Source organism: Panthera pardus, unplaced genomic scaffold, assembly GCF_024362965.1.
Source record: "Panthera pardus isolate Hobbes unplaced genomic scaffold, ASM2436296v1 HiC_scaffold_16, whole genome shotgun sequence".
NCBI classification, from domain to species: Eukaryota; Metazoa; Chordata; class Mammalia; order Carnivora; family Felidae; genus Panthera; species Panthera pardus.
In genome coordinates, this window is record NW_026526721.1 from 80,362,817 (window position 1) to 80,380,140 (window position 17,324).

General features: G+C 46.6%; 1 protein-coding gene across 10 annotated transcripts in view; it reads left to right on the top strand.

Annotated features, from left to right (window-relative positions):
• Positions 1–5,553: 5,553 nt before the first annotated feature.
• Positions 5,554–17,324, top strand: part of DGKG (diacylglycerol kinase gamma) — a 214,136-nt gene continuing 202,365 nt past the window's right edge. For 9 of the 10 annotated variants that reach the window (XR_008422496.1, XR_002084023.2, XR_002084021.2 and 6 more), the window contains exon 1: positions 5,555–5,856. The gene's annotated coding sequence lies outside the window, so the exon portion shown is untranslated. Of the gene's footprint in view, positions 5,857–17,324 lie in introns of all 10 variants that reach the window. The other variant, XR_002084030.2, reaches the window with a different exon arrangement.

Consider the following 17,324-nt stretch of genomic DNA (forward strand, 5'->3'; position numbering starts at 1 on the left):
GTAATTCCATTTATTGAGAGCTTACTAGGTGACTGACACTCTACTCAGTTTCTTATACATGTTTCTTCTAAACCCCACAAAAACGTATGCATGACAAGTATCAGTACATTTTAGGGATGAAGAATCTGAAGCCTTAAAGGCTTTTCACTGAAGGGAGGGCTGTGGGGTTTATATTCTCAGAAAGTAATTCTGGCAGCAGCAAATGGGAAGAATGGATGAGATAGATGCCAGCACTTAGGGGCCTCCCTTCATTTCTAACATCTTGTGACATTTTGTCCCCCCTAAACTGGTTAACAGAGATAAAGAAGTGGCCAATACTTCTATAAATGGACTGATGCTCTCAAAAGTTTTGTGAGTTGGGCATGCTTTGCAGCATATGGTCATTTATGGAATGAGAACCTTCTCCTCCCTGAGGTTTTTCCCAGGGGCCCCCAGAAAGCTTCCCCTCCAGGGAACACAGTGAAGAATTCTACAGCAGTGTCTCCTGACTGGGAATAGAGGAAAACAGACCCAGAGTAATGTGTGTGAACCAAAATTAGCCTCTTTACAAGCTCATTAAGGCATAAAGTTTAGCATCCAGTGCCCAAAATATAACAGGAAGGAGAAAGGCTCTTCTCTTTCTTTTTCTCTCTGCTTATTCACACTTCCTTTCCCTTCTTCCCACCATCTCTCTCCTGACAGGCAATAATGAAAGCGGGATTTTGGATGGGTGAGTATCTTTTTTATATTCAGGTAAATCCAGTCAAAAGTCCTGAGAAATCCACCTGAGCGGCTCAAGTGACAGTGTGGAATTCTTAGGTAGGGGGCAGACTCACCACCGCCTTGTTAACTCAGCCCTGAAGTCCTCCAGCAGCTTTTTTTTTTTTTAAGTTTATTTATTTTGAGAGAGAGAAAGACACCATGAGTGGGATAGGGCAGAGTGAGAGGGAGAGAGAATTCCAGGCAGGCTCCGCTCTGTTAACACAGAGCCTGACACAGAACTTGAACTCACAGACTGTGAGATCGCGACCTGAACCAGATCAGAAGTCCGATGCTAAACTGACTGAGCCACCTAGGCGCCCCTCCCCAGCAGCTTTCTTACGTTTTAATGTTAAAATAATACTATCCTTAGGAGCATAGAGACAGCTGCTGACCCAAATTGTTGCTTCCTAGGAGTCAGACAAGTGCGTAAGTGATAGAACTAGGCTTTTTTTTTTTTTTTTTAAACGACTGTCTTAGGGGAACAGACTATATTAACTATACATTTTCTGCAGAGCACTTCTAAATATATAATGCATTTTCACACGTGCTTCTTCATTTCATCAATACCCCACTCAGTGGTGCAAGTCTTAATAACCCCACTTTATAGAAGAGGGGCCTGAGGCTTAGAGACACAGACCCAGGTTTTCCAGCTCCATCTAAATGGTCTATTTATTACTCTTCACCTGGTGGGTTATTGCCTCTGCTTTTCCCCAAACTTGTCAGTTTGCATCATGGGAATTTTCCCAGCTTGCCTTGTGAAGGGGTTCCCAGCCTGGGGATGGGGCAGGATTTAAAGGTTGTTCAGTTGACAGTACTTAGGATATCAGAGTCAGAGGGGGTTGTAGAGACCGTTTCCAACCTCCTTATTTTACCAGTAAGGAAGCTGAGGCCCACAGAGGGGCCTGACCTGCCTACATTCCCAGGGCTGGATCCACGAATCCCATACATGATAAACTGTGACCAGGGACAGAGCCTCCTGGTTCCTCCATCCCCATCCTTCCCACAGTCTCTCTCGAGCACAGCCCTTACAAAGAGGAAAGCTAAGGTCAGGACTTGGCTAATACCAGTTCCCACCCATGTCTCTGAGGCCCCAGTTACGGACCCCACCTCCACAGCCTCAGCTGTGTGTAGTGTCATGTGCTGTTCACTTAGCTTGTCAGAGACAGTCCAGCTTAAACATTTCCAAACACAGGTACCCGACTCGGCCCTGGCTTTGCCTTGGCAATGGAGATCAGGCGTCAGCTGACGGCTTGAATGATGTGTTCCCCGAGCAACACGGCAAGTGTGAACTGCCAACATTGAAGTCTCAGGGAACGTTAAGTGTTGAGCCAGTTAAATATCCAAAAATGCCCTGTCTCTCAGAAATGAGGGTGACTCATCTGAGTGCTTGTGCTATGACTGGGAATGGCATTACAGTGGCCACAGGAGCTAAAAACCCACGCTCATAAGCCTCCAGCTTTCCTGCCCCTGGCCTCTCGCTCACAGCTCTCTCCTCCAACCTAGAGCCAAAACACCTCCACCAGGAAGCCTAGACCTCCTCCTCCCTGAAGACTTGACTGTTCCAGCCTAGAGAAGATCTCCTTTCTCAAGCCCTGAGAATCTGCTCTGTGTAACTTAGCACTTGATTTTATACTGTCTTTTGTTCCTTCTTAATCATTTTGAGTGTTTGTTTTATAGCACAGATTGCAGATGCTCTGAGGGGAAGAAGCAACCTTCTTCCTCTATCCTGTGGCACATCTTGGAGTGTCACTGCAGAGCAGAGACATGATCTGGCTCGTGGCTACTCCTGCCTTCAAGACTCTTTCCACTTTACCTTGCATTTGCACACACAGCAAATGCTCAAAAAATCCTCCCTTGTTTCCCTGTGGCTTCAGCCTTTGCAAAGACAATTCAGCAACCAGTGCCTCTGTCAGCCCACACCAAGCCTCTGTGCAAATGAGGGAGAAGGCATCCCTTTCTCCAGGCAGACACAGCCCTGCCAGGGTGTAAGGCTGGGCCAGTGGAGCATGGCTGGACTTTAGCCCCTCATCTGGGTGTCCTGTGCTGTGAGCCCCAGGTACCACCCGGGCTCCGGTTCCTCATGAGGGCAGCAATGGGATCTCCCTTGCCCAGGCCCTCCCCTACTCTCTATTTTGACGGGGAAGGCCCTTCTTGGGAAAGCTGGCATCAGAGGCTTCCCAGCTTACTTCCCAGCCCCTTCCCTATCAAAACCAAACAAGAACAACAAAAAATGTCGCCCTTTGAGAGCTCCTCATTACTCATGGCCTGAAGTCTACCTCATGGGCAGGGCACGTGGGGGCCCTCTACAATAGGGTCCCAACTTTCCTTTCCTGTACTGAAGGCCCAGAACTCCCCATGGATTGTCCTTCTCCTATGCTTTTGCTTGCCCTCGGCCTAGGATGCCCTTGTCCTGCTGATCTTTGTGTCAGATTCCCACTACCCCTTCAAACACAAATCTTACCTTCTTCCTGATGTCTCAGTGAAGATAACCATTCTTCTTGGTGCTTCTTCCTACCCCCAGCCCTCCCTGCCTTCCACATTGCTTTGACCTGTGTTACAACCCTTCCCCCACATTTTATTAGCGTGCAGCCTAGTGGCCAGCTGCCTTCAAGCCCTCTGTCCAACACAGGCTTCTCTGTGCTCACCCTGCATCAACCCAGATGCTGAACTCAGCTCCACCCTGAGTTCCCCAAAGGGGCCCACTCACAAATTGTGGAACAATATTGCCTCTACAAATGATTTGTGTTATGAGAAGGGTGCACAGCAGAGACTTCATAGCGCCCCTCCCCCACCCCACTATCCCCCTCTCTCAGCAAACTATTTACCAATCTCTGTAAGCATAAGCACTTCTGTTCTCCAAATCTTTGTTCAGGGAGTTCTTCTCCTGAGTCTTCCTCAGTGAGCTCCCAGATCAAGTCAGGCCTCCATACTATCTTTTCATGTCTTCTCCATTCTTCCCATCCAGTGTATTCCCTTCCTGCTCTAATAGGCAAACCCTCTACCTGAAAGAATGCATCCCCAAATTCATCATGATGCTCGGCCAAATATAAGCTCTCCCTCAGTTGTGCCTTCTTTAGAAGGAGTCAGGAATAGACAGAGCAAGAATATTTTTATTTGTGACATGCATGTGAGTGTTTTCCTCCACAAATAATGCAGTTCAGAAGGCAAGGATCGTGTCTTTCACATCCCTCCAACCTAGCACTGTGAAAATATACACAGTAAGCCTGTGACCAGCCTTCTCCTCTACCAGGGACAGGGACAGTTCTAAGCCTTTTCTGTCTTTAGGTTCTCCTTTCTTCCAAAGGAAAGCCCAGGATTAGAGTCAAGGGAAAGTGCCTGAAGTCACAGTAGGAGCTTAATACATAGTTGTGAAATGAATGAGTCAGTGAGTGAAAGGGAAACAAGAAAAGATAAAAGAAAAACTCCAAGAGCACCCTCACTAGGATTAGATCAGTCTAGCTAAAAGGGAGCATTGAGAACCAAACAGGGTGATAGAATGAAGTGTGACTGGTGAATGATAGGATGAAGTGTGAACATGGGGTTCTGGTATTGGCTCTGCCTTCACTGCCCCGTGGAACCTTGCAGGGAAATCTCTGAACCTCACTTCCTCATCTGTCCCATCAGCCTGCCTGCAGATGGTCTAATATGGACACTGATCATCAGGGTCCTCAGAGCTGTTTGACGTTCATGTCTGAGGCTTCTACCCCAAATGCCCAGACACCCAAGGCCCCTTGGCGCCTCTGCATCTGCAGAAAGCTTTTCTTGGCTGCAGTCCTGACCCCAGGACCTTCACTGCCTGCTGGCGGAAAAGAATTCTCAGCTGTGGAAAATGGTAAACTCTACATATTTTACAAATGAGAGTCCAACCTCCCGATGACTCTAAATGTGGTGTGAAATGGACAGAAGTCATCCTGCTGGCGTGACATGCCTAAGATAGTGTCACTACCACCACCACCACCCCATGTGGACATGCACGTCATGGAAAAAGAAGCAAGAACTCGGGGTGCCGTGGCCAGTGCTGGCCGTTATCCCTTACCCCTCACTCCCTGCCCCTTTTCTGTACTTTCCTACATTTTTAAAAGGAGAAGCAGTCTGTTTGGTGTGCGGGAAAACAGTCCGCAGTCAACCAAAAGCAAAGGAGAAAGGGAATTAACAACTCTGAGTCCTGAAACCTGATCTGGCCATCAGAGGTCAGCGCTGGCGGGCTGCGGTGGTCCCCACAATAGTCGCAGAGGGGGAAATCTTTTCAGATTGAACAGGCACCGATCAATCTCCTGCCACCAACGGCCAGAGCTGTCAGAAAACGTGCTCCGGGCCGGGGCAGGGATTTGCAGGTTAGAGACACTGAGTTCCCAGGAAACGGAGAGAACTTGTTGACTTTTAATTTGCATTTCCCCCTCTCTGATTTGGTCGGATATTAAGGCAGCCTAGACTTTGGTTGGGATGTGGAAATGCCCAGTGGGTATTCGATTTGTCGAACGGTTGTCCTCGGTGCCCGGAGTCAGCTGGCCTCTGGCGCCCCGCGCAGCCCACCTCTGCTGCATCCTCCCGGAACCCCTAAGCTTCTAACTGGTCTTCCCCGACCTAAGCCCTCTCGGAGAGAAGAGCCCCAACGGCGCGCGCGCCCAAGTTGCGCCAAAGGGACTCGGGGTCGCAGCGAGCCGATCCGCATTCACGTGTGTGCGTGGCGCGCGCGTGCGCGCGTGTTTGTGTGTGGCGCGTGTGTGTGTGCGCGCGCGCGCGGGGGTGCGGGGCGGGCTCTGCGCCCGGGGGCAGGGCTCCGCGGGAGAGTGGCAGCCGGACTCGCGGAGCGGCTAGGGGCGGGGCGCCGCAGTGCCGTAGTAGCGGGCAGCCGGGACGCACTGCTTTGGGGCGGCGGATACGCGAGCAGGCGCAGGACCCGGCGCTGCCTAGCCCCCGTCCCGCCGCCCCAGCCCCGCGGCGCCCGCTCGGGCCGTCCCCTTCCCCGAGAGGGCTGCGCTGGCGGGAAGGCGCCCAGACCACAGCCCCGGCCCCCCTTCCTGCCTCTCGGTTCCTCTTTCCTCCCAAGTAAGGGAATAAGCCCCGAGGAAGGAGCGCCCCGGGGAACCGCGCAACCAAGTGTTGCATGGTGAGGTAAGACGGCGGCCGGCGCGGCAGAGGGGGCTCGGGCTCGCGGGCGCGGGCGGCCACAACTTGGAAAAGGAGCGCGGAGCGGGCGCCGGTCGCGCGGCCCGGGAAGGGAGCGGCGGGGGAGGACACTGCGCCCACCCTGGTGGTGCCACCTGCAGCAAAGCCCCTGCAGGAGGAGATGCACCCCTGGGAGGCTGAGGGCGCGGGAGCGGCACAGGGGCATCGCCTCTCGCTTCGACTGGGAAGAGCTTGCACGCCCCAAAGGTGTGCGGGCGGGAGGCAGCGTTGCTCCGGGCACTTGGCTCCAGCAGCTGGCCAGATTCCCCCCTTCTAGGTGTACTTTGCTTCGTTGGTAGCCACTTCGCGCGCCAGGGTGCCCAAGGGCGGCGAGGAGCGGGGATACTTTTACTGACGTCTGGTCGCCAAAGCCTCTGGCCGTCCCGCGGGGTTCCAGGACTTTGGGACAGTCCGCAGAGCCTCTGGGCTAGGGGAGCTTGAAGGGAGGCTGGAGAGCGCGCGGACACCTTGACAAATACAAGCTAGGGAGGGAGAGGAGGGATGGGAGAGAATATAAAGCCGACCTGTTTAGTCTCTGAGTCACCACATGTGTGTCCGTGTGTGTGTTTGCGTCCTGAAGGGCGCGCATCTCGTAGCACCTGTGGGGCTTTGCAGAACTCCACTGGTCCATCTCACCTTGCATATTCTGACATTTTCTTTCTCTGGACGGATGAACTAGAATTTGCGGAGGGGGCGGCGGAGTTCCGAAAAGCCCTACAGGTGACTCTGAGGCGCCGCCCGCACCCCCGCCATCACTGCAGTGGAAAGCCTGCGAAGGGAGCGAGGAGGCGTCCCCAGATGTGAGTGATCCAGCTGCGGCACTCACAGTGGCGGCCACGACGCCCCCTCCCCGCGGCCGAGGGTCTGCGGCAGCGGCAGCGCGCGGTGATTTGTGGCTGCGCCGCAGTGGCGCGCGGGAGAGCTGAGAACCCGCCGACGCGACGCGCTCCCGGGCAGGCGCGGCCCGCTCCTCTGGCTTCATTAGCATACGATGACCTCGCTGTCCCGGGAGGGCCGGGGAGCGCTGTTGGTCATTCTTTCATTTCGGGGTCTGGGGGCCGCGCGCCTTGGGTCTGGAGATGTGGACCGGGGGTAGTCACTGATGAGGGACAGCGGTCAGGACCTAGGGCTGGGAACTGCCCCTCAGGTTCCAATGGGGAGAACGAATTCGCGATTTCCGTGCCTGAGATGCTTTGTGTAGAATACGGCCCATTTGCTGGAGCACAGGGCACCCTCGTTGTCAGTGAAGGACGTTAGATCGAAGGGGCAGATGTCATCGCAGTTTGGTCACGTACACACACACACACACACATACACACACACACACACACATACACACACACATACACACATACACACGCATACCCTCTCACACCCCTACTTTGTGCTTCATAACCTACCCCCTCGTTCCAGGGATATGTCCGAACGTGGGAGGGATTTTGCCGTTTGTCTTGTTGAAAGGGCTGTATTTGGCAGAGATTCCGTTCTGAATATAAATTATACTCATTAAATAAAGCAGCAGGAACTAAGCTAACTTCCCTGTTGTATCTCTGATCTAAGTCTTTCCTTTGCCACCCTTAGTTTATGTGTAGCACGGTAGGCATTATTTCAGGTATTTTTCTAGGAGGGGTCTGGGGATGGGATGCAAGTAGATGAGTCTTTCCCACCTTACACTTTCAGTTCAGTGTTTGGTTCAGATCAATCAAGACATGGGACGAAAATGATAAATATCAGAGCATCTTGGAATCTAGACTCTCAGAAATAGGAGGAACTACTAAGGACACCAGTTCCAACTCTCCCCCCTTCCCCCCCACTACATGGAGCACTTTCAACAGGTGCCACTCAGAGGTCCCAGCTGTGCACGCCTGAGGCTCTGCGGGAGGAAGAACCCACACACCAGCAGGCTTTCCCTCTCCTGCTAATCCCTGGGGGAGGAGGCTGCCCCCAGCTCCTGCCTTGGAAGGGGTGGGTAGGAAGAGAGAAGTACAATTTTGTTGTGATAAATTCTTTTGAAAAAATCTTATTGTATTACATCTTTTATGATATACCCTTTCAGTGTGAAAGTAATTCATGTTGGATGCAGAAAGTTTGGGAAGTTGGAAAGTGTGCAAAGGGTCAAACCACTCATGATTCCACCACCCATTTCCACACTGTTACTATATTGGCATATTTCTTTACTAGCCATTTTTATGCCTTGAAATCATATAATCTATAGTGAGCCAACATTGAGTATCTAGTAACTGTATATTTTAGGTGCTGAGTGTTTTATATTCATTGTGTCATTTAATCCTCAGAAGACTTTCTGTGGCAAGTATTATAATCAACCCCATAGAGTTCAGGAGACTTGCCCACACCACATCACTAGTAAGAGGCAGACCCAAGATTTAAATCCAGGCTGTCTGGGTCCTGGGTGGTTGCTTAACCTCTGTAACTATTGCTTCTCTACACACACACCCCCATTAGTGTTATAGCAAAAGTCCTTCGTGAACATCATTTTCATGGCTGTATATTATTACACTGTTAGTCATTTAGCAGCTACGAATAACTCTGCACAACATCCCTGCTGCACACGTTTCCAAATACTTTCTTTGGATAGATTCCCAGAAGCAGAATCACTGGGCCAAAGGGCATGAATGTTTCGAGACTCCTGATATACAGGACAAGCTGCTTTTTGAAAAGGCTACACTAATTTACACTTTCATCCATCAGAGGCAACTCGGCCACAGTCAAAGCAGGTGACCTCTAGAGACTCAAACAGACCAAGGGCCTCACATGACCAAACCACCCCACACGAGCATCCCCCTGGCCTCCTGGGAGAAGGAATCACAGGTATCATCCAGCCTTATCCACACACATGTGATTATGGAAACCATACAGTATAAAGCTCTACCTGCTTTTATGTGAGCCGCTGTCAGTTGCAGAATTCTCTGGCTAGAGGTCATATATTAGACTTGGGCAAATCAAACATTGTGTAAAATGTGGAAATGTGCAAAAGATCCTACTTCTCTGTAGAAGTAATTAGAATAACTCTTACTTCTGTTAATGTGTGTCACTGTCACAGCCAGATTCAGCCAGTCCAACCAATCTGTAACAGTTTCTTCACATACTGGCCATGTTCAGAGAGTCATTTGTTTGTACGAAGTATCAGAATTCCAGAACAAAACCACAGTAGGAGTTGATGTTATCTTATATGTAACAGAGTGCATCTGCCCCCCTGCCCCCTACCAAATCAGTTATGCTTAGTGACTACAAATAAAGCAATAAAAAATAAGGTTATATTCATCATCTGAAAAAATGTCCTCAGGTGAAGAAGATATGGCTGCAGAAGAGAAACAGAATTAGACAATACAAAAAGACACAAAGGGGACATTTTTGAAGACAACAAGTTGGCCCTAGGTATGAGTTTTCCATAAGACAGTGTTTGCCTCATAGCCACCACCTCCAGCACTGGGTTTCATAGCCCTGGAATATAGTCTGTTGTTGTAAATTGCATAAATATTAATTGAGTCCCCACTATGAAATCTACATAAGACTGCTCAGATCTTAAACCATCCTTCTGGGAAGGCTCCCCTGACTGCTCATCTGAGGTAGAGACCTGTCCCCCCTTCACCCATAGCACCTGTGCACACACTTGCCTCGCTATGGCTAAATCACTTACCTGCATACCCCTCTCTAAATTGTGAGCTCTTTGAAGGTACAGCTCTCACCGTACCGCCAGCATCTGAGGTAGAACTTATGCGCTATAGACAATTAAATGTGGTAAATGAAGAAATAAGAGAGATTTCCAGGGACTGTACTGGGTGCTTTATGTGCATTTCTTGTTCCATGCATCTTTATTTGCTCTGGCCAGGCAGTCTCAGAAACATACCAGCAAGGTGTCTTGAGCTGTGCTATTTCCACATGGGAGTATTTCCATTTGCAGTTAATTCATTAAAATTAAACAAAATTTAACATTCCATTTTTCAATCACATGAGTCATATTCGTAGTGCGTACATATACCTTCTGGCTACCATAATAGAAAATGCATGTATGGGGCACCTGGGTGGTCAGTCAGTTAAGCGACTGACTAGGTATCAGCTCAGGTCATGATCTTATAGTTCATGGGATCGAGCCCCGCATTAGGCTCTGTGCTGACAGAGTGGAACCTGCTTGGGATTCTCTCTCTGCCTCTCTGCCCCTCCCTCGCTCGTGTAGCATGCTGTCTCTCAAAATAAAGAAACATTTTTTTAAAAGGAAAGAAAATGCTCATATAGAACATTTCCTATAGAATGTTCATCTGGAAATTCCTGGCTTCCAAAGGAGAATGGGAGTAGGGAGAAAGAAAGAGGAGGGATAGTGGTAGTAAATGTAGTAGTAATATTGGAATACTATTTATTGGGCACCTACTCTGTGCTCTACATTGTGCTATATTTTGTACATGCGTTGTCTCACTTAATCTTCGTATCATTATGAGCCTGGTATTAACCCTGTTCTACAGACAGGAAAACTAAGTCTCAGGGAAGTCTAGGTAAGCACTCACGAAGCTAATAGGAGAGGCTGAGTTTTAACTCAGGGTCCTGTGATTTCAGAGCCTTTTGCCTTAAGCCTTTTGCTTACCTCAGTAAATGTTGTGTGGGGTAATGTAGATGTGAACTGCCATCAGCTTTACTTCCCTGGAAGCCAAAGGAAGGGTATTTTTTAAAATACTTTTTACTGTTTATTTATTTTAGGGGGGAGGAGGGGCAGAGAGAGAGGGAGACACAGAATCTGAAGCAGGCTCCAGGATCTGAGCTGTCAGCACAGAGCCCCACGCAGGGCTCAAACTCATAAACTGTGAGATCATGACCGGAGCTGAAGTCAGACGCTTCACCAACTGAGCCACCCAGGTGCCCCCAAAGAGGGGTATTTTTGAAGGTTTCCCAAGGGAAGAAATTGGTATAATTTACAAATGTTAATAGAATATTAAGTGTAAAATTTTGGGGTTGGGGGCTTAAGGGTCTTGTCCCTGGATGAGTGACAAGGGAGAAAAGAACCCACCTATAGCATAATCTGACCAGAGGGCAAAACCGAGGAGAGCAAATGAACCCACCACCAGCATCCATGCTTCTCCCTAGGGAGTTCTCTCACCAGCTCTGAGGGAAATATTGGCTTGGCTAGGATCTCACAGCCAATTCATGGCACGATCCGGCCCCAGCCTCCCTGTGCCCTTTGCACAGCTCCACCTGCCCCATAGGCCATTGGCTTCAGTGTCTTAACTATAGTTACCATCCTTGCTCCAGTTTTTCTGTCTTTGTTCTTAAGGAATAAAATACAAAATTTCAAGGGAGGCTTAATTAATACCAAATAGAGATGATTACCTCCTTCATTTCACATTTCATATTTCTGTTAAAACTTTGTAAGGTTGAATTAGGGATCTATATCCATAATAACCTGTTGGGCTTAGTACCAACTGAAAAAAAAACCAACAACTCTCTTTTAAACTTCCTCTTGAAGTGTATCACCTGCCTCACACCCCCATGCTCGTGCAGAGGCTCCCTGGGACCTGAAGCTGGAGCCCTTGCATTTATTACTCATTTTATCTTGTTCAATTTTGTCTTCCATGCCAACTAGCCCAAATATTTCGGCTTTGAATCTGTTACCCAGTGTATTTGCTGTTCCTTCCAGCTGGCTTCCTGTCATCCCCAAATCTGATGAGCATGACCTCTTCAACTAAGTCATCGATAAAAATGATGAATATTATAGGATCTGAGGCATTCTATATGCTCCCTAAAGATAGATGTTAATTCAATAAGTAACCAGCACTCTTTCAGAAAGTTTATGCAACTTTTTATACTATTACCCAGCCCATATTTCTTCATCTTTTTCAAGAAATTATCAAAGGAATCTTACAAGGTTTTGATAAAGTCCAGATACTCCTTATCACTGGTATTTCCCTGATCTGCCTGCCAATAACTTTGTCAAAGAAGTTATTTTGTTATTCTGACATAACCTAAATTTCAGTTAACCCTTGTTAGTTCTTAGAGATCACAACTTCAGTCCTAAAATATAATTACACATCCTATTCTAGAATATTCCCTGGGGTTTAACGTCAGCCCCTCAACTTAAGAAATACATTGTATTTCGTATTTAAAAAATAGAACTTTCTTTGCTCTGGAGGTAATGGTGGTGGTGGTGATAGTGGCTAACTTTATGATTCTGAATAGGTTAAGGAGAGTGGTCCAGTGGTCTCAATTGCATGTTGTCTTAGAACCCTAGGATATTATTCAGTTAGGCCAAAAGACTTGTATTCATTTGAGGCAGATCTAAGAGTCTCTAGTATCATAGAAGATGAACTCAGGGAAGGAGACTAGAGAGAACCTGATCCCAGGCTTTCATCTTAAAGTGAGGAATCCTGCATCGAGAGAGGAAGTATCCTGCTTGGGGTCACACATCCAAGACAGGAACATGAGCTGAGGTCTCCCACTCTTCCCCAGTGCTTTTCCCAGGGCACAGCTTCTCCTCATCTTCATTTCTGAAGGAGCACACAGCCTTTGTTTTTGATAGGAAGTGTCCACTTTGCTCTTGGAATTAACCTTGTAAGTCATTGATACCTCAGTGAAAATCTTTCTTTCCTGGCATTGTGATTTAAAAGGAGAAAGTAAGGGAGACATTAAGGGCTCTTGTTTTCCAAGTTGTACAAGGTCTTCAAGGCAGAACAGGGGCACAGAGAGAAAAGTTCATGTAAGAAAAGACTTTTTAAAAGAAATAATAAAACTCATAATAATAGTAACCGTTCTTTGCATGTGTACCACACTTAGGAGAAAACACTGTGCTGATATCCATGAGCTCTCCTGATTCCAATCACAAGTGTGAGACAATCAGCACAGACATCACCCACCATATTTCAGTAGTATGATTTTGTCAAAGCAGAGGCCATGGGATGGATCTCGAAGAGTGTACTATGGCAAGAAAAGGGAGGACAGGTAAAACTCAATGGCACACAGCTGACAAACTCCAGACCCATCTGTGCAGCTGGCCATTTGGGCGCACCTTGCTTTTCTGGGTGGTCTGCATAGACAGTTCTCTCCTCACTTAAGGCATAAACAGTGTCATCTACACAGAAACTGAGTTGTTGCTTCCCTCATGGCTGATCTGGTATGAAAGTTCCAAGTAGCCAGAGGTCAGCAAGGCCACTTTGACCCTTAGATGCTGACATGCTTGAAATGTTTGGCCCAGATGTTTTCATTCCTTGCTGTATTTCTCCACTTCTCTGCTCTTATATGGTGGCCCACAGCATTTTACTAGCTGCCTCAGTGTCCCTGTATTTCAGTTAAAGTAGAGCTACAGAAAGCTGTTTTAGTCTCTGCAAGGACTAGAAGATTCCTTCCAGAATCCTTGAGGTCTATGCAAAGTGGGGTGGGTGTTCGCATCCAGTTTCCCACTTTTGTCAACCCAAAGTTTCATCAGCAAATATGTCCATGATCCTCAGAATCTGACCCCAGGACACCCACTGTGGAAGTTGGTCCCCTCCTTTTTCTCATGCCAGGATGTCCAGCAGCCTTTGGCTGATCACAGAGTGATTTTGATCAATCATTAGGAATCAGTAGTTACATGTTCCTGTAGCTGGGGAAATTCCCTCTGTACCCCAAAGCTTCCATTGTTCCTAATTCTTAAATCATGCAAATTATTGGCAAGTGCATTCCTGAGGAAATTCGCCCAATCACTTGACTAACATTAGATCAGCAAATATATACTGAACATCCCCTCTGTGCTAGGTGTAGGAGTAGTTGCTGGGGATAAGACCAACCAGTTTTCTGGGAACTGGATGGAACAGAGCCAGAAATTGTGTACCATTATCTTTAGATGAGATTCTAGAGGAGGGGTCACCTCCCAAGCCTAGGAAAGTATTAGACCAAGGAGGTCAGGCGTTACTCTCTGGAGTAGATGAGCTTCACTTGAAATTCAAAGGATGGGTAGAAGTGAAGAAGTGAATGTGGATAATAGAGGAAACTGTAAGCAATGGCTCAGAGGCAGTTCTTGTCTGCAGCTCCGTGTTGCTGGAGCACACTGTGATTCAAGAAGTGATGGGAGGTGAGACTGGAAATGTGGGCACTTGGGTCTTGTCTGTCAACCAAGAGAATGTAGATCTTTTCTCATAGAAAGTGGAGGGCCACTGGGAAAATATAAGTGGGAACTGACGTGCTCAGATTTTAACATTAGAGCAATCCTTCTAGCTGCAGTGTTGGGAGGGGAGAAGACAGGAAGCAGGGCTGCCCATTGGGAGGCTTCCATGGGAATTTAGGTAATATGAGGACTGAACAAGGTGGGACAGATGGAAGGAAGGAATCAGGAAAGAACTTGTAATTAAGTGGATGTGGAGGGAGTGAGGGAGGCACATGAGTCAAGTGTAGCTCTCGGGCTTCTACCTTGTGTGCCTGGAAGGGTAGTGGTTCCAGTGACCATGAGAACCAAGGAACAGGGGAAAAGACAGGGTTAATAATGATTCAGTTTGGAGCACGTTCCATTTTAAGAGTCAGTGAGAGATCCAGGTGGAGATGTAGTTGACAGATGAGCTATGTGGCTAGAGACCCAGATTAGGGAATCATCAGTATAAGTGGCAAGTGAAACCACAAGAGCTGATGAGATTGTGGGAGTCGGTTTTCATTTATCTTGGTATACGTATTGCCAATATCTGAAAGATTCCTGTCAAAGAGATCCATGCCTCTTCGATAAGGGAAGGAAGTTTCTCACAGCACTGAGAGTCTGGGCTTGGTAGGTGAGCTATGCCAGTAGCCATTTGCTGACTCATCTAGACTCTCAGTGTCACTTCTGCCAGGTGAATTATCAAGCATGGATTTTTTTTTTTTTTTTGTCTTCCTCTTCCACATTGGAGCGTCACAAATTTGTAATCAAGGTCCTTTTCTCTAGATCAGTGGTTCTCAACTTCGGTTGAACATTAAAATCAACTGGAGAGAATTGCAGACCTGTCAGTTCTGGGTTCTACTCCTGGAGATGCTAATTTAATTGGTCTGGCGTTAGGACCTGGGCCTGAGTATTTTTAAGGACCCTCAAGTGACACGAGTGTTCAACGGGGTTAAGAATCATTGCTAAAGAAGTTCTCTCAGTGATTCTTCTATAGGGTTTTTAATTCCTTAACTTCTCTGGCAAACCTCCTGTGGTGCATTACACTTTCTCTAAAAACCTACTTTGGCATGTCAGAACCCACGGTGGACACTGCACTCCGGTCATGATCTCGCATGCACATTATCCCTGTCTTTGCATTCAACAGTTTCTCCTTCATGCCTGCAAGGCTCATGGGAAGCTTTGTCAAATATCCTGTCTCTGAGTTGCATAACTAATATACCTGTCAAAAAGATGTAAGAATCACCTGCTATGACTTCTGAGTGAACTTTGGTTTGTTCCAGGGGATCATTGCTTTCTCTTCCAAGTGCTCACATGGCAGCCATCAACCTAGCAGTTCTTGAATTTTTATTTTTGCCTGGAGACTATCCATCAGAGATTCTGATTCAGAGATGTGGAGTAGGGGCCCAGAACCAGCAATTTTTTTTTTTTTTTTTTTTTTTTTTTTTACCAATGCTCAGGCTCAGAGTGATTCTGGTGCAGGTTTACTACCTTTGAGAAATACTGCCTTGAAAATAAGAAATGAAGAATACCCATTTAACTCATGCCTACTCCCATAATTGTTTATTGAAATGACCAAATTAATATATAAGTATTTGAGGATATTTATTATAGTACTGACAGCCAAAAAAGGATACCATGTAACCCACATGTCAAAAATTTTGACAACAGAAAATTTTGGCACCTGGGCGGCTCAGTCAGTTGAGAGTCCGACTCTTGATTTCTGCTCAGGTCGTGATCTCACATTTCATGAGACTGAGCCCCATGTCGGGCTCTGTGACAATAGTGCAGAGACTTCTTGGGATTCTCTCTTTCCCTCGCTTTCTGCCCCTCCCTTGTGCTTGCTCTCTCTTTCTCAAAATAAATAAGTATACTTAAAAAAAATGTGACAGTCCATTATAAAGAGTATATGTGAGAGTGAATCAAGGGAAAGCTCAACCAACCCATAAGTCACGAGGGTGGAAGGAAAAGTTGGCCTGGAGATGAAAAAGAGGAAACTAGTAGAAGAATTTCAATAGCAACTCTTGAGGGTAAAGTGACGGGGACTATAAACAATGGGAGAAAATTATTTGCAAATCACATATCTGAAAGTGGGTTGATATTCAGAATATATAGAGAACTCCCCAAACTCAACACAAAGTCAAATAATCCAATTAAAAAATGCGCTTCAGAAAGGATTTGAAAAGCATTTCTCCAAAGGAGACACACAAATGGCCAATAAGTACATGAAAAGATGCTCGACATCACCAATCATTAAGAAAATGCAAATCAAACCATAATGAGATATTACTTCATATCCATTAGGATAGCTATTGTCAAAAAAAAGAAAAGAAAAGAAAAGAATATAGCAAATGTTGATGAAGATGTGAGAATTGGAACCCTTGTGCACTATTGGTGAGATTGTAAAATGGTGAAACCACTATGGAAAACAGTACGATGATTCTTCAAAAAATTAAAAATAGGAATACCATATAGCTATCATTTCCACTTCTGGATATATACCTAAAAGAATTGAAAGCAAGGACATGAAGAGTTATTTGCACACCTAAATTTATAGCAGCATTGTTCACACAAGCCAAAAGGTGGAAGCAACCAAGTGTCTATCAGTGAACAAATGGATAAGCAAAGTGTTGTATGTGTCTACAATGGAATGTTGTTCATCCTTAAAGGGGAATGGAATTCTCATGTATGCTACAACATGGATGAACCTTGAAGACATTATGCTAAGTGAAATAAACCAGTCACAAAAGGACAAATACTGTACTTTTCCACTCATAGGAGGTATTTAGTATAGTCAAAAGTACAGAGAATGGTAGTTTCCATGGGCTGTGGAGTTTCCATTAAAAATGGTAGTTTCCAGGGAAGAATGAGGTGTTCTCATGTAGCGGTACAGAGTTTCAGTTTTGTAAGATGAAAAAAGTTCTGTGAATGGATGGTGGGGGTAGTTGCACAAAAGTGTGAATGTACTTAATGCCACTGAGCTGTATACCTGAAAATAGTTAAATGGTAAATTTTATGTCACGTATATTTTACTACCAGAAATAAACATAAATTGTATGTTATGTATATTTTACCACCATTTAAAAAGGTATATATATGGGGGTGCCTGGGTGGCTCAGTCGGTTAAGCATCTGACTTTTGATTTCGGCTCAGGTCATGATCTCATGGTTTGTGGGTTCAAGCCCCATGTTGGTCTCTGTGCTGACAGCTTGGAGCCTGCTTGGGATTGTCTCTCCATCTCTCTCTCTCTCTCTCTCTCTCTGCCTCTCACTCTCTCAAAATAAATAAATAAACTTAAAAAAAAGATATATAA